The 20,266-nt window shown below is 40.5% G+C and overlaps 2 pseudogenes; both read right to left on the bottom strand.

Moving 5' to 3' along the window:
* The window catches only part of LOC100980483 (WASP homolog-associated protein with actin, membranes and microtubules-like), a 55,078-nt pseudogene that overhangs the window by 8,876 nt on the left and 25,936 nt on the right, over nt 1-20,266 (bottom strand).
* Nucleotides 325-578, bottom strand: LOC103784658 (dexamethasone-induced protein-like; annotated as a pseudogene).

The following is a 20,266-nucleotide window of genomic DNA, read 5'->3' as shown; positions in this document are numbered from 1 at the left end:
CAGGCCATCGGTGTGACGCTGCAGGCAGATGAGGTCTTGGGACGCCCCTTGCGTTCCCCCTTCTGTGGGAGCAGGTGCCTTCCCAACCTCAGCACTCAGTCCCAATCTCTCTTCCACTCTCCTGGGTCCAAACAGGAACCTCTCTGTTGGCACGAAGCTTTTGAGGGGAGCAGGCAGGCCTCGGAGGCAGGGGAGGGTCTCCTCCTGGGGAACCATCCCCGTCCAGATGGTGCCCCCAACCAGCTGCGGCGGCATGATCTGGGCGGCTGGTCCAGGGCGTGGGTTGCGGATCGTGGAGGGAAGAGGGGAACGGCAGTCGAGACCCTACTCCAAGTACCCATCAAAGACGTCGAGCTCCGAGGCAGCATCGTAAAGGCCCGAGCCGGGGTCGGAGAGCACGCCGAGGTCCACGAGCGCCTGGTCCATGTCCTCGGACAGGAAGACGCGGCCCACGTTGAGGACGATGTACTCCATGAGGAACAGGCCCACGTAGAACATAGAGGGCAGCAGCGGCGGCGGCACGTAGGGGACCAGGGGGCCCAGTGCGTCCAGGTGGGCGCGGCCCGGGCGCCGAGCATGCAGCGGGTGGCAAGGGCGGCGGCGGCCCGGCGATCCCGGCGAACTCAGCCGCTGTGGCGCCCGGGCGGCCGGCGAGGGCACAGCGCAGCCATCCAGGGGTACCCTGGAGCCCGACAGAAGCAGGGCCGGGCTCCAGATGTCCCCTGGCAAATGCGCCCCGACCCCCGAAATGCGCCGGGCGGGTCACCGCACCCCGAGATGTGCCCCCAAGGCTCTTTCGACCGCCCAGAAGTGGCGGGCCCCCCTGAAGTGGCCGGCGGCTGCCCGGCTCCCTCGAGGCGCCTCCCTGGCGCTCGCAGGGCCTCGCAGAGCCGGCGGGGATCCCACCGCGGCTCAGTGTCTAGGGCCGGTCCCGGCAGCCCTCTCTCCCGCCCGGCCCCGCAGGTCCTAGCGCCCCCCTCCCCCCCGCGCCCCTGCAGGCCCAGCACCCATGGCTGCGGCCGCGGCGTCGCCCTCCGGGTCGCGCTCAGAGCCACTGCTTTATGTTCAAAACTGAAAAGCATAGATCATACACATTGTGTTCACACCCTCTGACAAGCTCGTTTGCATACATGTTTATATTCCTTGGCTTTGGATTCAGAATGAAAAACTGCACCTGTAGTAGAAAATAAAATCCAGTTGTTAATTGTTAAAATATCAAGAGACCTTGCTTATGTTATATAAATACTCCAATAAACTGATGCTGTCCTAGTAAAAAACAAAACTATTGCCCTAACTGTATGGAGTTTTACGACTTCTTTCTCCAATGTAAGCCTTTTTAATACCATGCTTTATCTCCGTTTTCAAAAGCTCTTTTCCTGCCAAAAGCCCTAAAAATAGCTCATGTCCCCAGAGGCTTCACCAAGGTCACCTCCCCTCTTCTTTTCAAGAAGCTTTTTCCAAATCAGGAGTTCTTTTGATCTGGAGCTAACAACCCAGAAGGTGTCAGGGACAGGGTCCCTCCAGGTTCCTCTCTGCTGAAAGCCCCTGCCATTTGGGAAGTTACTGTTTCAAATCCAGAATTCATAAGAATAATTCAGAAAGCTGGATTGCTTCTGAACAACGTTGGAAGTTGAGGCATCTTACATCTCACATGTCCACAACCACCACCAATTGCACCATTCCTAACCAAACACTTCACGTCCTCTCAATAAAGTTGCTAGATTAGTCTCATTTCTTAAAAAGCTGTTTTTTGACAAAATGGGAGAAAATTTTCACGACCTACTCATCTCACAAAGGGCTAATATCCAGAATCTACAATGAACTCCAACAAATTTACAAGAAAAATACAAGCAACCCCATCAAAAAGTGGGCAAAGGATATGAACAGACACTTCTCAAAAGAAGACATTTATGCAGCCAAAAAGCACATGAAAAAATGCTCATCATCACTGGCCATCAGAGAAATGCAAATCAAAACCACAATGAGATACCATCTCACTAGAATGGCGATCATTAAAAAGTCAGGAAACAACAGGTGCTGGAGAGGATGTGGAGAAAGAGGAACACTTTTACACTGTTGGTGGGACTGTAAACTAGTTCAACCATTGTGGAAGTCAGTGTGTCTAAATCCTCAGGGATCTAGAACTAGAAATACCATTTGACCCAGCCATCCCATTACTGGGTATATACCCAAAGAACTATAAATCATGCTGCTATAAAGACACATGCACACATATGTTTATTGTGGCACTATTCACAATAGCAAAGACTTGGAACCAACCCAAATGTCTAACAATGATAGACTGGATTAAGAAAATGTGGCACATATACACCAGGGAATACTATGCAGCCATAAAAAATGATGAGTTCACATCCTTTGTAGGGACATGGATGAAACTGGAAACCATCATTCTCAGCAAACTATCACAAGGACAAAAAAACAAACACCTCATGTTCTCACTCATAGGTAGGAATTGAAGAATGAGAACACATGGACACAGGAAGGGGAACATCACACACCCGGGCCTGTTGTGGGGTGGGGGGAGGGGGAGGGATAGCATTAGGAGATATACCTAATGCTAAATGATGAGTGAATGGGTGCAGCACACCAACATGGCACATGTATACATATGGAACTAACCTGCACTTTGTGCACATGTACCCTAAAACTTAAAGTATAATAATAATAAAAATTTTTTAAAAAGTTGCTTTTTGGTAGTTTATATGTAACACTGTAGTTTTATATGTACTTGCAAATAGCTATAGTACCAGTAAAAAATGTGATAAAACTCTTTCACATATGCCAAAAATACTTTGATTTAGCGCTTCATTAAGTGCATGATTATCTGCATCTTTTGATTTACCTTTCTATCTTTACAATTTTCAGCTGAGATACTTAGAGGTCACATAGTAAATTAAGGTTTTCTTTTTTAAAAATAATCTCCATCTTTCTAAATTTGGTGAGTCCAGTTAAGTTATTTTTGGGTTGTTGAAATCTGTGGCTTTGTTCTAAACTTGAGCACAGAAATCATGCCACTTACGAAATATGCTTTGTCTTCCAACATCAGAGTGTCTGGTAGAAGGTGACTGTTCTTGGAATTTAAAAAATCTTAACAGGACAAGACAAGAATCTGGACACTTTTTCTGTTTCTGATAATATGGCTGAGTAGGTAGACATGCTGGATAGTTCTTGCATAGATCAAGACATACTTGAACTTGCCAAAAAAAAAAAAAAAATCCAGAGTCTCTAAGAATGAAGATGAAGTGAAAATCAGAAGGGCTACTGAGAGAGTAATGGGGAAGCAGCCCCACTTATCAAGGGACGTGTGCATGTGTTCAATAAAAAGTTTCAGATGTAAAAAAAGTTGAGAAAAATAATATAATTGCCCTACATATACACATCATCAACAATTTTTCATTCATGGCATGGACAGTTTTTTTGTTTTTGTTTTTGTTTTGTTTGTTTGTTTTTAAAGGTGGGATTTTGCTGTAGTCGCCCAGGCTGGAGTGCAGTGGCATGATCTTGGCTCACTGCAAATTCTGCCTCTCAGGTTCAAGCAATTCTCCTGCCTCAGCCTCCCAAGTAGCTGGGATTACAGGCACCCGGCACCACATCCGGCTAACTGTTGTATTTTTAGTAGAGATGATGTTTCACCACGTTGGCCAGGCTGGTCTTGAACTCCTGACCTCAGGTGATCCACCTGCCTCGGTCTCCCAAAGTGCTGGGATTACAGGCATGAGCCACCACACCTGGCCACAGCCAGTTTTGTTTCATTTATACTCCCACTTCATTTATATACATTCCTTCTTCCTCTGAATTATTTTGAAGTAAAATCTATACATCATATCATTTTTTAATTACCGTATATGTATCTGTAGAAGACAAGGAATTTTTAAAAATAAATATATTCACAATGCCATTAAATACCAAAAAATTAATATTCTGAAAATAGCCACAAATCCAGAGTTCACATTTTCTTGACTTTCTCATAGGTGATTTTTCTTCTAGGTTTTCTATTTAATCAGATAACTGTTTGCTCATATTTACATTCCTTACTGAACAACTTAAACTGACATAAAACGCACATGATCTTCTGACCAAATGCTTAGCGCAAGAAAACACTTCAAACTGCAACACGAGTCCCTCCAAATATAGAAAGGACCAGTATTTTAGGAGGTATGTTAACTAAAATGTGGCAATGTAAGGAGCAAAACAGGAAGAACCTTTAAGTCCTAAACTTACAAGTCAATTTCCTAGTCAGTTTCCGTGGTCCTTCCACAACAACCTCTGGCATCTGTTTTCTCTACAACGGAGGTAACAATAGAAGCTATTTCAGAGCAAGAAAAGGCTTAGAGCAGTGCTGCAAGAGGGTCGTGGCTATATAAAGTTTAGCTATTTGTATATTTTAACAAACCACCTTTTTTGTTGTTGTTGTTGTCAATAATAGATTTATTTTGGAAAAGTAGCAGCCTCCTGTCTGGGGACAACTGCAGTTCCACTAAGTGAACATTGGTGTCTGCTCAGCTTTGCCTCTCTCAATAATATACTGTCAAGCTGTTCCTTGATTTAGCAATTTTATGTACTTTTATTTTTTTTTCCTTTCTGTTTTCCTGAGACACAGTCCCGCTCTATCGCCCAGTTTGGACTGCAGCAGTGCCATCATGGCTCACTGCCACCTCCACTCCGGGCTCAAGCAATCCTCCTGCATCAGCCTTCAGAGTAGCTGGGACTACCCAGGGGGGCCCACCAGGTCTGGCTAATCTTTGTGGTTTTTGTTTTGTTTTTCAGTTAAGGGACTGGGTTTCGGGCCAGGCGCGGTGACTCAGGCCTGCAATCGCAGCACCCCGGAAGGCCGAGGCCGGCGGATCACCCGAGGTTAGGAGCTGGAGACCAGCCCGACCAACATGGAGAAACCCCATCTCAACCTAAATAAATAAATAAATAAATAAATAAATAAAAAAGTAGCCAGGCTTGGTGGCTCACGCCCTTGATCCCAGCCACTCAGGAGGCTGAAGCAGGAGAATCACCCAAACCCGGGAGGCGGAGGCCCGGCGAGCCGAGACCACGCCACTGCACTGCAGCCTGGGCAATAAGAGGGAAACTCCGCCTCAACAACAACAAAAAAAAAAAACAGGTTTCACCATGTTGTCCAAGCGGGTCTGGATCTCCTAGGCTCAAGCGATTTGCCACACTCAGCCGTCCAAAATCCTAGGATCACAAGCGTGAGCCATGACGCCAGGCCGATCTATTCCTGTCTGATTAAAAATTGGGCCGGTTGCGGTGGTTCACACCTGCGATCCCAGCACCCCGGGAGGCTGAGGCGGGCGGATAACCTGAGGTCAGATTGAGGCCAGCCTGACCAACATGGAGAAACCCCATCTCTACCAAAAAAGTAAAAAAAAAATAAGCTGGGCACGGTGGCTCACGCCTGCAATCCCAGCCACTCGGGAGGCTGAGCCAGGAGAACCACCCAAACCTGGGAGGCCGAGGCTGCGGGGAGCCGAGACCCTGCCACTGCACTCCAGCCTGGGCAACAAGAGCGAAACTCCCTATCAAAAAAAAAAAAAAAAAAAAAAAACAGAGAGAGAGGCACTGGGTTTCACCATGTTGCCCCAGCCGGCCTGGAACTCCTAGGCTCAAGCGATCCGCCGCGCTCGGCCATCTGAAGTCCCGGGATCACAAGGGTGAGCCACGCCAGGCCCATCTGTTCCTTTCTGATTAATAAATTGCGCCCGGCGCGGTGGCTCCCTCCTGCAACCCCAGCACCCTGGGAGGCCGAGGCGGGCGGATCACCTGAGGTCGGGAGTTTGAGACCAGCCTGACCAACATGGAGAAACCCGTCTCTACCAAAAAAGAAAAAAAATAAAAAGCTGGGCATGGTGGCTCACGCCTGCAATCCCAGCACCCCGGGAGGCCGAAGCAGGCGGGTAACCTGAGGTCAGGAGTTTGAGACTACCCTGACGAAGGGAGAAACCCCGTCTATAGATTCATTCCATTAATGAATTAATGTTAATAGGCTGTTAATGAGCTTCATAAAAATAGTATCATGCAGTATATATGCTCTTGCATATGGCTGATTTTATTCAATATTAGGTTTTCAAAATTTATGAGATTCTTGTATATACCTATAGTTCATACTTTATAATTTTAATAGGGGTATTCCATTTTATGAATATATAACTGTGTTATTGGATGATCCATCTGTTTCTAATTTTGGGCTACTATAAATAATGTTAATTGAATATCTTATATATATCTTTTGTTAGACTGAAGTAGTCATTGATCTTGAGTATATATACCCAGGACTGGAATTCCTGGGTCAAAGGGTATGCAAACATTTAACTTCAGTAGATCTCGCCAAAAGAATTTTCAAGATGGTTGTTCAGATTCACATTCACACAACAGTCTATAAGAGTGGTAGTTATTCCACATCTTCTGAAACAATCTTCTGAAACAATCTTCTGTATTAAAATTCTGGATTTAATCTTTAAAATTCTGGATTTAATATTTTTATATTTGTACTATCTTTTTTTATTCTTATTTCCTTTTTTGGCTTTTTTTTTTTTTTAATCGCTCTGTTGCCCCTGCTGGAGTGCAGTGGTGCCATCTCAGCTCACTGCAGCCTCCGCCTCTTGGGTTCAAGTGATTCTCCTGCCTCAGCCTCCTGAGTAGCTGAGATTACAGGCATGCGCCACCACGCCTGGCTAATTTTTGTATTTTTTAGTAGAGATGGGGTTTCACCATGTTGGTCAGGCTGGTCTGGAACTCCTGACCTTGTGATCCACCCGCCTCGGACTCCCAAAGTGCTGGGATTACAGGCAGGAGCCACTTCGCCTGGCCTTTTTTCCATTTTTAGAATAATTATTTATTTTTCATTTTATTAAAATACTTGTAATTCCTTTTTAGTACTTTAGTTATCCTACAGAACATTTATTCTAGACTATTGTGGACTACCTTAAGTACCTTAGTTATCCTAGAGGATATAATATTTATTCTCAACTATTGTGGACTACTGTTTCTGAAGTATGTTCGTACTTTTTCCACTTCTCCAACAATGTAAGGACCTTAGAGCAGTTGAACACTATTTAGCTACTCCCACTCTTTGTCATATATTTTATTCAACATTTAAACTTTGTAAAAGACAAGTTAATTATATTTATCCTTACTTCTCAGGTTTATTTTCATGGTGAATATTCTTTATAAATTACTTTTCTTTAATATCTTTCAGATTTTTCTATCAATGATTACTGGCTTCCCACAAACAAATTAAAGTGTTCTTTCTTTTGTATTATTTCCTGAAAATGCTTATGTAAGACTAGTTCAATTAGTTCCTTAAGTTTTGGTAAGGATTCACCAGGTAATCCACATGTGGTTGGAATTTTGTGTGTGTGTGTGTGTGTGTGTGTGTGTAAAATGTGTTAATCATAAATATAGTTTCTATAATACATACAGAACTTACTCAGATCTTTAGAACTTCTTGTGCCAATATTTTAAGGCTTTTATTTCAGTTAATTTCATTGCTTCCTCTAATTGTATGCTTCTCTCTGGGATAATTTTTTCTTAGTCTGAAGAACTTTCCTTAGTATTTCTGTAGTTCAGTTCTCCTAGGCAAACATTCTCTCAACAATTACTTGTCTGAATATATTTTACTGCGCTTCACTTTTATGTGTTTTTTCACTGGTTATTAAATTTTAGACTGGCAAATTTGCCCCTCAGCATGTTAAAATGCCATTTCCTTGTCTCCGGCTTCTATTGTTTTTGTTGGAATACTTATTTGTGCTCTTTTACTTACTTTTGAGAGTTTTGTTTTGGTTCAGCAGTTTATAATCTGGATAGGTAAAGTTTTATTTGTATTATGTTCCTTAGGTTTTGTTAAGTTTCTTGCAAGTAGGTTGATATTCTTTATCAATTTTACAAAATTTTTGACCAACGGCCCTTCCGATATTGCTTCTTCTCCATTCTCTCTCACTTGTCTTTATGTCCAGTTTAGTTATAGTAGATGTTGTGACAGTGCCTTATGTCTTTTTTGTTCTGCTTTATTAAATCTCTTCAGTTGAGATTATTTCTATAGATCAATTTATATTATTTCTATGAATCTCTTTTCAGGTTAACTTGTTTTACTACATTTATTCTAAAGCAAACCTATTCAGTGACATAAGTTCAATTATTATGTTTCTGTTTTAGAATATCTGTGTGACTTTTTATAGATATTTAAATCTTTGCTGCAATCTCCATCATTTCATCCAGTTTGCCTACTTTTATTATATCAGCAACGGTCATTCTAAATTTGTCTGCTAAATTCTGAACTGTGAATCCGTGAGCTGTGCTTATTGTGCACATGTGTTTTGATTAATAAAATTTTTGCCACTTCACATATCTAGACGTTTTTTGTATCATGCTGGACATTGTGTATAAAAGAATAATAAAGTATTCTGATAATACTAGTTTTAGAATGTATTCCCACTTTTCTCTATTAAGCAGATAGTGTTGGGAGAAAGTCATTACCAATACAATCAGATATTGGAGCAGTCAGGATTCAGTTTTAGTTTCAGTAAGACTGGCATCTTTGGCTTATCTCTGTTTCTGAAGTATGTTCCTTTTGAGCTTTTGATTGAGAGCTGGTTGGAACTACTTCTCATTAGTCTCAAAAAATGTTGTTGGAGATTAAATTTTAATTTCAGGGGTATTGGGCTTAGCCCTTTAGCATTTCACCCTATTCAGCTTCAAAATCTTAGAAATGTGTTGAACAAGGGAGTTGGCCATGCTTTTGGGGCAGGCTCTCTTCTTTGCAATGAGTTTGTCTCCCAGTTGCTGTGATACTCTTGAAGATTTTATTCTGTCTCTTGAAATCTTCTGGAATAACTCCTCATTCTTGCATATATCACAATAATTCAGTCAGTATGCCTCAGGGAAAATATCTTTTGTGTGCCACTGCTTATTTTACCCCTAATCCATATCTGGGCCAGGCCCAATCCTCAGCCTTCACCCATAATTATAAAAGACACTCAGAGAAACAGTCAGTTCACATTGGAAGGTTCATTAATCTATACATTTTTGTGGACCTATTTTGACCTATGCAACTTTCTTGGCATTCACTTTAAGTGCTTTATGCCTAATCAAATGGCCTTTCTTCAATATTTTTCCCAAAGCATCTCAATATTTATAAAATTATACATCTCATGAAGTTTTTAAAGGACTAAAGAGATCTTTCAAACGTACATATAGAATAAAAAGTCATGTTATCTTTGTTTGCATGCTCATCTTGGGAAGGAATGTACTACTCAAGATTTCTTTTTTTTTTTTTTTTTTTTGAGATGGGGTCTCACTCTGTCACCAGGCTGGAGTGCAGTGGCGCGATCTCAGCTTACTGCAACCTCTGCCCGATTCACCTGCCTCAGCCTCTTGAGTAGCTGGGATTACAGGCACATGCCACCACGCCCAACTATTTTTGTATTTTTAGTAGAGATGGGGTTTCACCGTGTTGGCCAGGAAGGTCTGGATCTCCTGACCTCGTGATCTGCCTGCCTCGGCCTCCCAAAGTGATTGGATTACAGGCATGAGCCACGGCGCCAGGATTACTTCTTAAATTAAAAGCATGCTGGAATTGGTTCAACAAGGATTTAAGATGGCTGTTCTAAACAGGTTTTGCTAATGATATTCCGAGTCCTCTGACACAGTAATGAAAGTAAAAAGTTCTTGTTAGTATAATAATCATTCTGAGCTATTAGTAATATATATTATTGAGAAGCTACCCTACGGGTATTTAGAAACCCTGGACAAGGGAGAGGCAGTAGATTTCAACCAACATATTCTGAGGAAGCAGCTTAAAATGTGACAGCATATCTTGTGTTTAGGTCAATTGGTCTAAGGTAACTCAAATGTATAAATCATAAAGCTTTAGAGATGTTCTTGGAGAGAAATGTGTAATAACATAGGTGTCAGGAAAACTACTATGGACCACTCTGTATAAAAGGTGCTGGGAGAGTAATTTACTTTGGCCTGTAAGGCTCAGGTTAACAGAGGGAGGAACAGCAAACAAATCCTGAGAACCATATAGGAATGAATGACAGACAGGGATACCAGCATCTATTATCAAAGGACCCAGAGGAAATGGGGAAGAATAGAGAAGAGCTGAGTAAGTCAGTGTTCAGCAGGTTTTAAAAGAAGGTAACTATCAAAGGAGAGGAATGTTGATCTCAGAAACATCCTTTCACCTGGAGAGTAAAGATGGCATCAGAAGGAGCACAGGCAAATGAAAACCTTGGTGCCTCCAGCATTGTCTTATTTCTTCACAAAGTAAAATTTTGTTGGAGACTCAAATTAGCCCAATAATTTCCTGGCCTGGTGTACATTGTGAAAGATAATATTTCACAGTGTTCTATGGGTGTATTTGTGCTTTTTTCTTTAAAAATACAAAAAAATAGTTTTTAATTTTCACATGAATAATTCATTATCATTATAAAATTTTAGCCAATATAGAAAACTTTGTGATTAAATAAAAACTTTATACATTTCAATGTTAAACATCCCTCATAGGGCTTTTATCCCTGTTTACTCACAATTTGTTCATGTCCCTGCACCAGGCATGTGCCCTTAGACAGTTGAAACCTACTTAGATGTATCTGCTATTCTAGACCTATATCTGGTGTTTGGATGCTTAGTTCGGCTCTTCTAATTCAAGGAATATTAATCTTTAATGCATTGAATCCTGAGTACCATTATGTATGTTTCTGCTTCTTGAACCCTGTTTAAGAGACCCCTATTTAGTTCTATCAGGAGAGAATTTAAACAACAAAAGGAACCTGGTGATGTTTTTAAATAATTGATTTTTTTTAACCCCATATAAGTTCAATTCATATTTAAAAAATTAATATTCTAATTTATACATTAAGTACCAGTATCTTTTGATACATATATACAAGAGGCAGCATGAAAACCAGTGTTTACTTTTGGTGCAAACTGGCTTCCTTTTAGGGCTGCTCTCACCTGCTTTCACTCATGCTTTCATCCAAGTGTTCAGTATCATACTGTTTTTTAGCTGTTCCCTCCAGCTTTCCTAGAAGTATGCAATCACCCCCCACTTCCATTATAATTCTTTCTCAATCAATACTACTTTTCCTTCTGAGTAACTTATCCTTTCTAACCATTAGGAAAAAAATATGGCCAGTTGATTAAACCACTTAAGAGTTGAGTGGAAAGACTTATTCCTCCAAAGTTGTGCTTAAATATTAACGGAGGAGACTGTCAGTTCAGAGCCATCTAAGCACCACGACGGCCTCCTCTTCTATATTGTACCCTGCATTTAAACAGTTTTCATCACATACACACAGATGCACACAGATGCATACCCACATGCACACTCCAACTTTTCCTTTCCATTTCTATTGTTAGTATACTACTTGTTTAAGGCAGTAACACCCCATATGTTTTAATGAGTTTTTTTTTCTTTCTCTCTACTCAAATCCATTTTATGATGTAGACCAGGGATTGAGAAGCGTTTCCTGTCCGGGGACAGATAGTAAATATTTTTGACTTTGCAGGTGGCACAGTCTCTGTCAAAACCATAGACATTACGTAATGAATGAGGATGGCTATATTCCAATGAAACTTTGTTTACATGAATGAGCTGCAGACTAGATTTGGCCCATCGGCAGTAGTTTGTTGAGCCTGGATCTACATAAATCTTACTGATTGCAGATTTTCTCACATTACTTATTACTTAAAAATAAAATCAATCATCTCATTTCTTCAACAAACTTAAATAATTTGTCCTAAGTGCAAGACATCTATTTACTTGTCCTGTGATTTCACTACAGAATAAGATGTTAAATTTAGGCTGACAATTGAGACACATTTTCCCGTTGTCTTTTTCATATGCTTGCAATCTAGTGAAAATAAACTATTGACTTCTTTATATGTCTAATGAAATATTTTGCTTCCTTTCTAATGCTAATCTCTGTATGTTACTATCCAAAGTCCAACTCACACATACCTTTCCTCAAATGCTAATTGGACGAATTTCTCCATTAGGAAAAATTTCACAACATTCTACTTTGCACTATACCATTTTGAGGGCATCACCATTTTGAGGGTTCATCTCAGTGTCTAGTACAGATAACATAATGTCTTACACATCACAGTTGCTCGGAAAGTAATTGTTAATGCTTAAATAAAACAACTCTGCCAGTGGTTTTCCTACTGACTTGAACTAAAAATCTTGTTCATTTACCACTTCTCCCTCTCCTTTTCTCTCTTTCCCCCTCCCTTTCTCTCTCCCATCTCTCTATCCTCCTCTCACCCCTATTATTGGTAGGTCCTATAAAATCTTACTTTATAGAATCTCACATTTATCTTTTACATCATTCACACTGCTACCATCCCAATTCAGATCTTTCATACCTCTTCATTGGACTATTAAAATAGTCGAATTCCTTTCTGTCATTATCTCCACGCCAAACCATCTTTATTATTTATCTATTTATATGTAACATATCACCCCCAAACTTAGCATTTTAAAACACACATTATTTCAATTTTTGTTGGTGGGAATCCACATGTGGATTAGCTGTGGCCTCTGACTCTCACTCTTTTAAAAGTCTGCAGTCATCTTAAGGCTGGACAGGGAATAATTTATTTGCAGACTCACATAGTTGTTGGCTTTAGTTTTGTGCCAGGTGTTGTGCTGTAAACTCCCTTGGTTCCTTGTCACGTGGGCCTCTCCACAAAGCATCACACAACATGGCAACTCTCTTTATCAAAGCAAGCAAGCGAGAGGGCAAGAGGGAATGCCAGCAAGAGTTGGGGGTGGCTAGCAAGGGGCAAGACATAGTTCCTTGTTACCTAACCAAGGAAGTAACACTGCATTACTTTTGTTGAATTCTGTTTCTTAGCAGCAAGGCAGCAGGTCCAGCTCATACTCAAGAAGGGGAGATAATACAAGATATCGGGAGGTGGAATCAGAAACATGGGAGCTGTGTCAGAAGCCACCCATCCCACCACTCCAGATAGTTATCACTTTCTTCTATTACGTTATTTTTCTCTCCTTAAAATACTTAAATGACCTAGAGTAGTGGTCTCTACAGTTTTTTTTTTATCCTGCTCTTCACTCCCAGAGTATATTAGTTGATGCAGCAGTTTGTCTCTCTTCATTATCACCAAACTCACACACAATTCATGCATGCGGTAGAGATGCTCTGTGTATGCATAAGTCTGACTCTTCAGAATCCCTATTATTGACATGTGAGTGACTACTGCTATCCATGAGCCATTGAATTTCTACTTTCCTCATTCTCAATGGTCAAAAGGGTTGATTGCTTTCTACTCTCTACTTCTCATTGTCACCTGGCTTCTGTAACAATGTTCCTGCCTATACTTTTTTCCTTTTTGCAATGTCATTTTCTGCTTTCTTGTGTAATTTCAAGTAAAAAGAACTTTTTTAAAACAGTTTCTACTATGGGGTCCTCCTGAACAGTGTGACTTCTCTGCCCAAAACAGTTGTAACGTCCAGCTGTTTTCAGTAATTTTTCCTAGTTGGAGCTCAAAGAATAACACGAGAGAACTAATTTTTTTTTCATTCTGTCCAGACTAAGATGGGAGGGCTGATAATTCTGGAAGACTATTGCAGGGATTGCTGAGATTTTATTGCATGAATACGTCTGTCTTTCTTTGGATGCCTTTTTTTTTTTTAAAGCACAAAGTTAACTGTAATAAGGATGGTTATTTATATTGTTTATTTATATGTACCTTTGAGATTTCAATTTTTGTTAAATGAATATTTATTAAGTCATTATGCACCAGAAAACAGAGAAACAAAACTGAAAACAAAAACCTAAATTGCGAGGATTTTTCAGTACTACTGTAACTATATGCAAACTCAAAGCAGTTTTTTTGTGTTCGGTGGCGCTCTGAAATCCTCTTCTGGATATCTTGCCAAGTCCAGTATTGTGGAAGATGGCGTTATGGTCCAGATCACTGCAGAGAACATGGGTTCCTTGAGGCAGGCACTGCTAGAGACGAGGGACTTCACCATCACCTGTGGGAAGGCAGACGCGGAGGATCCCCAGGAGCATCCACATCCAGTGGGTGGATGATGACAAGAACGTTAGCAAGGGTGTCGTAAGTCCTATAGATGGGAAGTCCATGGAGACTATAACAAATGTGAAGATATTCCATGGATCAGAATATAAAGCAAATGGAAAAGTCATCATATGGACAGAGGTGTTTTTTCTAGAAAACGATTCCCAGGATTTCCTAGAAATCCTAGTGCTGGGATTACAAGAAAACGATGACAAGCACAATTGCCTCCGTGATCCTACAGATCACAGTAGATTGACTGAGCATGTTGCCAAGGCTTTTTGCCTTGCTCCTGAAGCTTCTGAAGGAAGATGGAATGACCAAACTGGGACTACGTGTGACACCTGACTCAGATCAGGCTGGCTATCAAGCAGGGAGCAATGGCCAGCCCCTTCCCTCGCAGTACATGAATGATTTGGACAGCGCCTTGGTGCCGGTGATCCATGGAGGGGCTTGCCAGCTCAGTGAGGGCCCTGTCGTCATGGAACTCATTTTTTATATTCTGGAAGCCGGGCGCGGTGGCTCATGCCTGTAATCCCAGCACTTTGGGAGGCCGAGGCGGGCGGATCACAAGGTCAGGAGATGGAGACCATCCTGGCTAACACGGTGAAACCCCGTCTGTACTAAAAAATACAAAAAATTAGTTGGGCGTGGTGGCGGGCGCCTGCAGTCTCAGCTACTTGGGAGGCTGAGGCAGGAGAATGGCGTGAACCCGGGAGGTGGAGCTTGCAGTGAGCAGAGATCGCGCCACTGCACTCCAGCCTGGGCGACTGAGCAAGACTCCGTCAAAAAAAAAAAAAAAAAAAAGTTAGATTAACCTTTCGTTAACACTATTAATTGGGCGGGGAATAGGGTGGGAGTGGGGGTTTGGGGGATGGGTGGGAAAGGGTGGTTGGGGGGACAGATGTTCCATAATTCTAAGTCTTCTTTCTATGCACTGTCCACCAAGAAGATCTGGGCAGCTTCTGTTCCTGCACAACAGTTATGCTATCCTTACAGGTAATCCCCTTCTGTTACTGTTTAGACAATAATTCCGCTCCTCTCTCAAGATTTACTTACGGTCATGTGCCCCGAAATGCTCAGATGGGCACAACCATCACCAAGGGTGGGATGGGAGAGCAGAGGGGAAATAAAATATGAAGCATCAGTTAAAAATAATACTACTAATAATTTGAAAAATGTTTAATGAAGACATAACTTTGTAGAAAAAGGTACACCTAAAGAAGGTTATTCAAGACAAAATTAAGAATATATTTGCTAATATATGCTTTGAATTAATTTTTGATGTTTCTTATGTATATATTTAAAAAGAAAACGTATGAATTTTAATCATTTTTTATTCATAGGAAATGTATAGGGGTTCATAAATTTTGTCACTATACTTCTCTGACCTTATATATTCAGTTTTGTCCCCTTGTTTACAATCTGACTGAGCTGTAAAGGTGTAACCATTAACCAACCAAAGTGAACATTAAAAGGTCAGTGCATTACATATTTTAGCTGCTTCCCAAAAAAATGGGTAAGGCATTCAAATTTTGGCATATTTTTGCAAGTCCAAAGTTGTAAAATAAATCTGTGATTACATAAATGAGACTCTGGCTCCCTGTAAAATTTGTAAAAAACATGAGAAGGAAGTTCAATTCCCTGTCTCTCCCTTTTTATTATATTTTAAAGTCAGTCTCCAAAATTCTAGTAAGTTGATATAGGAAGTACTCCAGTTATCAATGTCATAACAATCTTATAAATATTTTCCAGGCTGCAAGTTTCAAAATAAGAACTTCCTTCCTATTTACAAATTAGCACATGGACATACTCTGGAATTATTTGTGGGTATCAAATAACTTTTTATTTTTGCAAATATTTGTATCAATAACTTCTTTCCTGCCTCAGCCTCCCAAAGTAACTGGAATTACAGGTGCCCACCACCAAAACCAAAGAGTGTTTATTTATTTATTTACTTTTTTTATGTAGAGACAGGGTTTCTACATGTTGGCCAGGCTGGTCTCAAACTCCTGACCTCAGGTGATCCCGCCTTTCTCGGTCTCCCAAAGTGCCAGGATTACAAGCATGAGCCACCCCACCCAGCCAGTGTCAATAACTTCTATCATGACAATTATCCATTTTGGCCATCAGTTACTTGTAAATAAGTGATAAGACATTTTGCCCTCATATCTATTTGTGATCAAAGGAAAACCAGTACCAAAGAATATTTTCTGCATGATCAATGTGATTGGAACATATATAGTGTCTATATTCTTTGTTATTAGTGTGAAAAATAATAAGCAAATAATTTGTGTTTTAAATCATTTGTAAAAATTGTTTTCGTTGCCAATATATTTTAACCATTCTGAAGAGAAAGCTAAAAAAGATTTTTGCCTTTTTTTTTGAGATGGAGTCTCGCTCTGTCACCCAGGATGGAGTGCAGTGGCACGATCTCGGATCACTGCAAGCTCTGTCTCCCGGGTTCACGCCATTCTCCTGCCTCAGCCTCCCGAGTAGCTGGGACTACAGGTGCCCGCTGCCATGCTAATTTTTTTGTATTTTTAGTAGAGGCGGGGTTTCACTGTGTTAGCCAGGATGGTCTCGATCTCCTGACCTCATGATCCACCCTCCTTGGCCTCCCAAAGCGCTGGGATTACAGGAATTAGCCACCGTGCCCAGCCAGGTTTTTGCCTTTATAAGAACGAATGTAAGGAATAAAATTAGATGGCTAAAAATGGGGGAGTGGGGAGGGGAAGACTGGCCTATTGATTAGGAGAAGACCAGGAGTAAAGTCTCCCAGTAACATTAAAGATATGAAACCATAACCATTGTTATACAGTTTTATCCATTGCATAACAGCAATGGATGCTGTTTCTGTGCTGAATGGAAGGTGAGGTCATAGCAAGAAAGCTGCCTACAAGGCCTCATTTACAGGGAAGTTTTGAGAAGCTGGAGAAAATCTGAGAAAAAGCATATATGATGGTTGGAATTAAACCATCTACAGAAAGTATGTTCTAAGGTGTTAGGATAAGCACCTAATTAAGCACCAGCAGGCTGAAGCAAGCAGAGGCATCATTGGAGCTACGTGTTCACACCGTGCTGGGACTGAGAAGAAGCTGAAGGCAGTATCTCTTCAGAAGTTTCAGGCATCCGGGCATTTGAGAGGCCAAGAAGTCTGTGGCTGCTAAAAGCAAAAGGGCCAGCAGATTTAAAAAAATAAATAAATAAATAAAAATAAAAATAAAAAACGTTGATTTTTAAAATCTAGAAAATGTCACTGCGAGCGCAAGGTAAATTGTCACTGCAAAGATTAAAAGGCACCCTAATTTCGTAAGCTTCCTGTTCTCCACATACAATTTATTTTTTAAGATTTCTGGGCAAAAGTAATTACTGCTTGATCTGCATCGAAAACTATTTTAATTGCTATATTTCAGTATACCATGTGATATGTGGAACATTGCTGCTATCACTGGACGAATCTCAGAGTCAGTAGATGTGTGATTTGTTGCAAGTTGCTTCTAGCAAAGGCTGAACTGAAGTTTCTTTCTTCTCTGACCTTGATTATGATAATCGAATGAGGTAATTGGATGAAAATATCCTTACTTTCATTTCAACCATAATTTTTTCCTTAAAAATTTTATAAGCAAATACATTTGCCACTTTCCTCACCTTTCAGCAATTTTTTCAGAAAATAACACACTTTTCATTTGGCCATTATCCTATTTAAAAGGAGCCATGAATATCTTGCGAATGAGAGAAAAGGAGGTCAGGCACTAATAAGATGTGATGACATTTGGAAGTCTGAAAGCGAATAGAATTGTCCTGACAGTCTAGCTAAGGAGAAGAGACACACCACTCTGAGTACTCACAATGCCAATGTAATGGCAGTTTTTCCAAAAATCACTATGGATGATAAGAACTGGGAAGAGAAGCAGAAATCAAGAAGATTGAAAAGTTGTATATGGAAACAGCTATGTGGGTCAACCTTCCACATACTTCCCCTATCGCTTCCGTTGCCTATAGCCTTTGCACAAAGGATAAAGTCACATAAATATTCTTGAGAACACGATTTGTCCAGAAAAGGCTCAGTGAGACATAGCTGAATGATGGTTAGATCTGACAGGTTAATTTAGCAATTACTTGTGTGACTTCTCATCAAAGAGCAGATGTGAGTTACAGCATCATCATAAATGATGGTGAACAGAGAATGAAGACCTGAACCAGAACTTCCACCCAACCCCCACAAACGTGTCTCCCCACTGTGTGACTAAGCCCATTGTCTCTGGAACAACTGGTAGGAAAGTGTGAGTGGGATCATCAAATCAACTACAAGAAAATCGAACAAAGGATTCTGAAGAGTAGAACTGAGGTTACAACAGAAATGTATTCAATAATATGGAAAATAATTATGTCTATCTTTTTAAAAAGAAGAAATACTAGTTTTACTTGGACATATGTGGTTGAAGGAGAGGGGCTGTGGGCATCTATCCTCCCTTGAATGGCAAGGTATCAGTAACTGCTCAATAGAAGAACTAGTGGTCTTTTCAGAAACTTTACTGTTGGGATTAAAAAGTATGCTAGTGGACAGGAAATAATATTACCACAATAATTTCAAGATGAATTGAAAAGGCAAATGTTGAAAGCTAAATTTCAAATTCATTTGAATATGAATTGATATTTACATAATCTGGAGTGAGGCAGAGCCTGCATAGAGCTGGACACCATAAGGGAAAGGACTATAGATTAACTAGATAAAATTTCACATCTCAATTTTCCAAACAAAATTTTATCCTGTTTAGTAAACATCACTTAAACATAATTTTAACATAACTATATCTGCACATATACATGTACAAATGTGTTATTTATGTAGAAAGAGTTAAAACAGATCAACAGCAAAACATACATTTTTGTACATAAGTGATTAACAAGGGAGGGTAATGTGCTTCTTTTTTCAAAAATAGTCACTAGCTTGGGCACGGTGGCTCACACCTATAATCCTAGCACTTTGGGCAGAAGTGCTTGAATCCAGAAGTTTGACATCAGCTTGGGCAACATAGCGAGACACCAACTCTACAAAATTTTTTTTTAAAAAAGCCAGGCATGGTGGCACACACCCGTAGTCCCAGCTACTCAGGAGGCTGAAGCAGGAGGATTATGTGAGCTGGAGGTCGAGGCTGCAGTGATCAATCAGGCCACTGAACTCCAGCCTGGGTGACAGAGACTTCATCTCCAAAAACAAAAAATAGTCATTAAAAAGAAAGGCCCTGCTGCAAAAGAAGAAAGGCAGTGGATTTGTCATACAGTCTAACTTTTATGAAGAGTTTACTTACTGCTACTTTTAAAGGGTATCTTACAGTCTGTAAATTGGCAGATGGAATAATGACTTGTACTTCCCTCTTATGAGTAATTAAAGCAGCTTATTTTTGTTCAGTGCTTCAACACCTGCATTTACTGTCTGATTAGACAACTTTTCTAGAATCTGCTATCTGCAAACCCTCCTCTCACATGCAGATCTACAACCTGTGAATATAACATTCCTGATTATATCATGACCACTCCCAGTGGGCTCTGCTGGTAGCTTGTTTTGTATAGGTATAGATCCAGTGCTTTTTCCTCTTTATTCTTTTTATTGAGCGCTCTTATACATATATGGTTGTGCAGAGATAACACACTGTCAATACAAAGATTTTACCACTTATATTCAACTTTATACTGATAGTCCTAGCCAGATCAGTAATGTAGGAAAAAAAATCAGTGACATCCACATCAGAAAGGAAGAAATAAACCTGTTTCTATTTTCAGACAACAGTCTATGTAAAAGTATTCAAAATAACCTATTAAAATGCTCAATATGCGAGTTTAGTAATGTGGTTTTACGCAAACTCAATAAACAAAATCAATCATATTTCTATATATTACCAAACAACGTTTGGAAATAGAAACATACAAAAAATTATTTAGAATGACATAAAAAATAAAGTGTTTATGTATAATTTTACAAAAATATGTGCACAATTGGTATTTTTCCTCCCAAGTAGCTGGGACTACAGGCATGCACCACCATGCCCAGCTAATTTTTGTATTTTTAGGAGAGCTGGGGTTTCACCATGTTGCCCAGCCTGGTCTCAAATTCATGGTCTCAAGCAATCTGCCCACCTCAGCCTCCCAAAGTGCTGGGATTATAGGCATGAGCCACTGTGCCGGACTC

This window comes from Pan paniscus, chromosome 16 (genome assembly GCF_029289425.2).
Source record: "Pan paniscus chromosome 16, NHGRI_mPanPan1-v2.0_pri, whole genome shotgun sequence".
NCBI lineage: Eukaryota > Metazoa > Chordata > Mammalia > Primates > Hominidae > Pan > Pan paniscus.
Note: the sequence above shows the minus strand (reverse complement) of the source record. Positions and strands in the feature narration are given on the sequence as shown.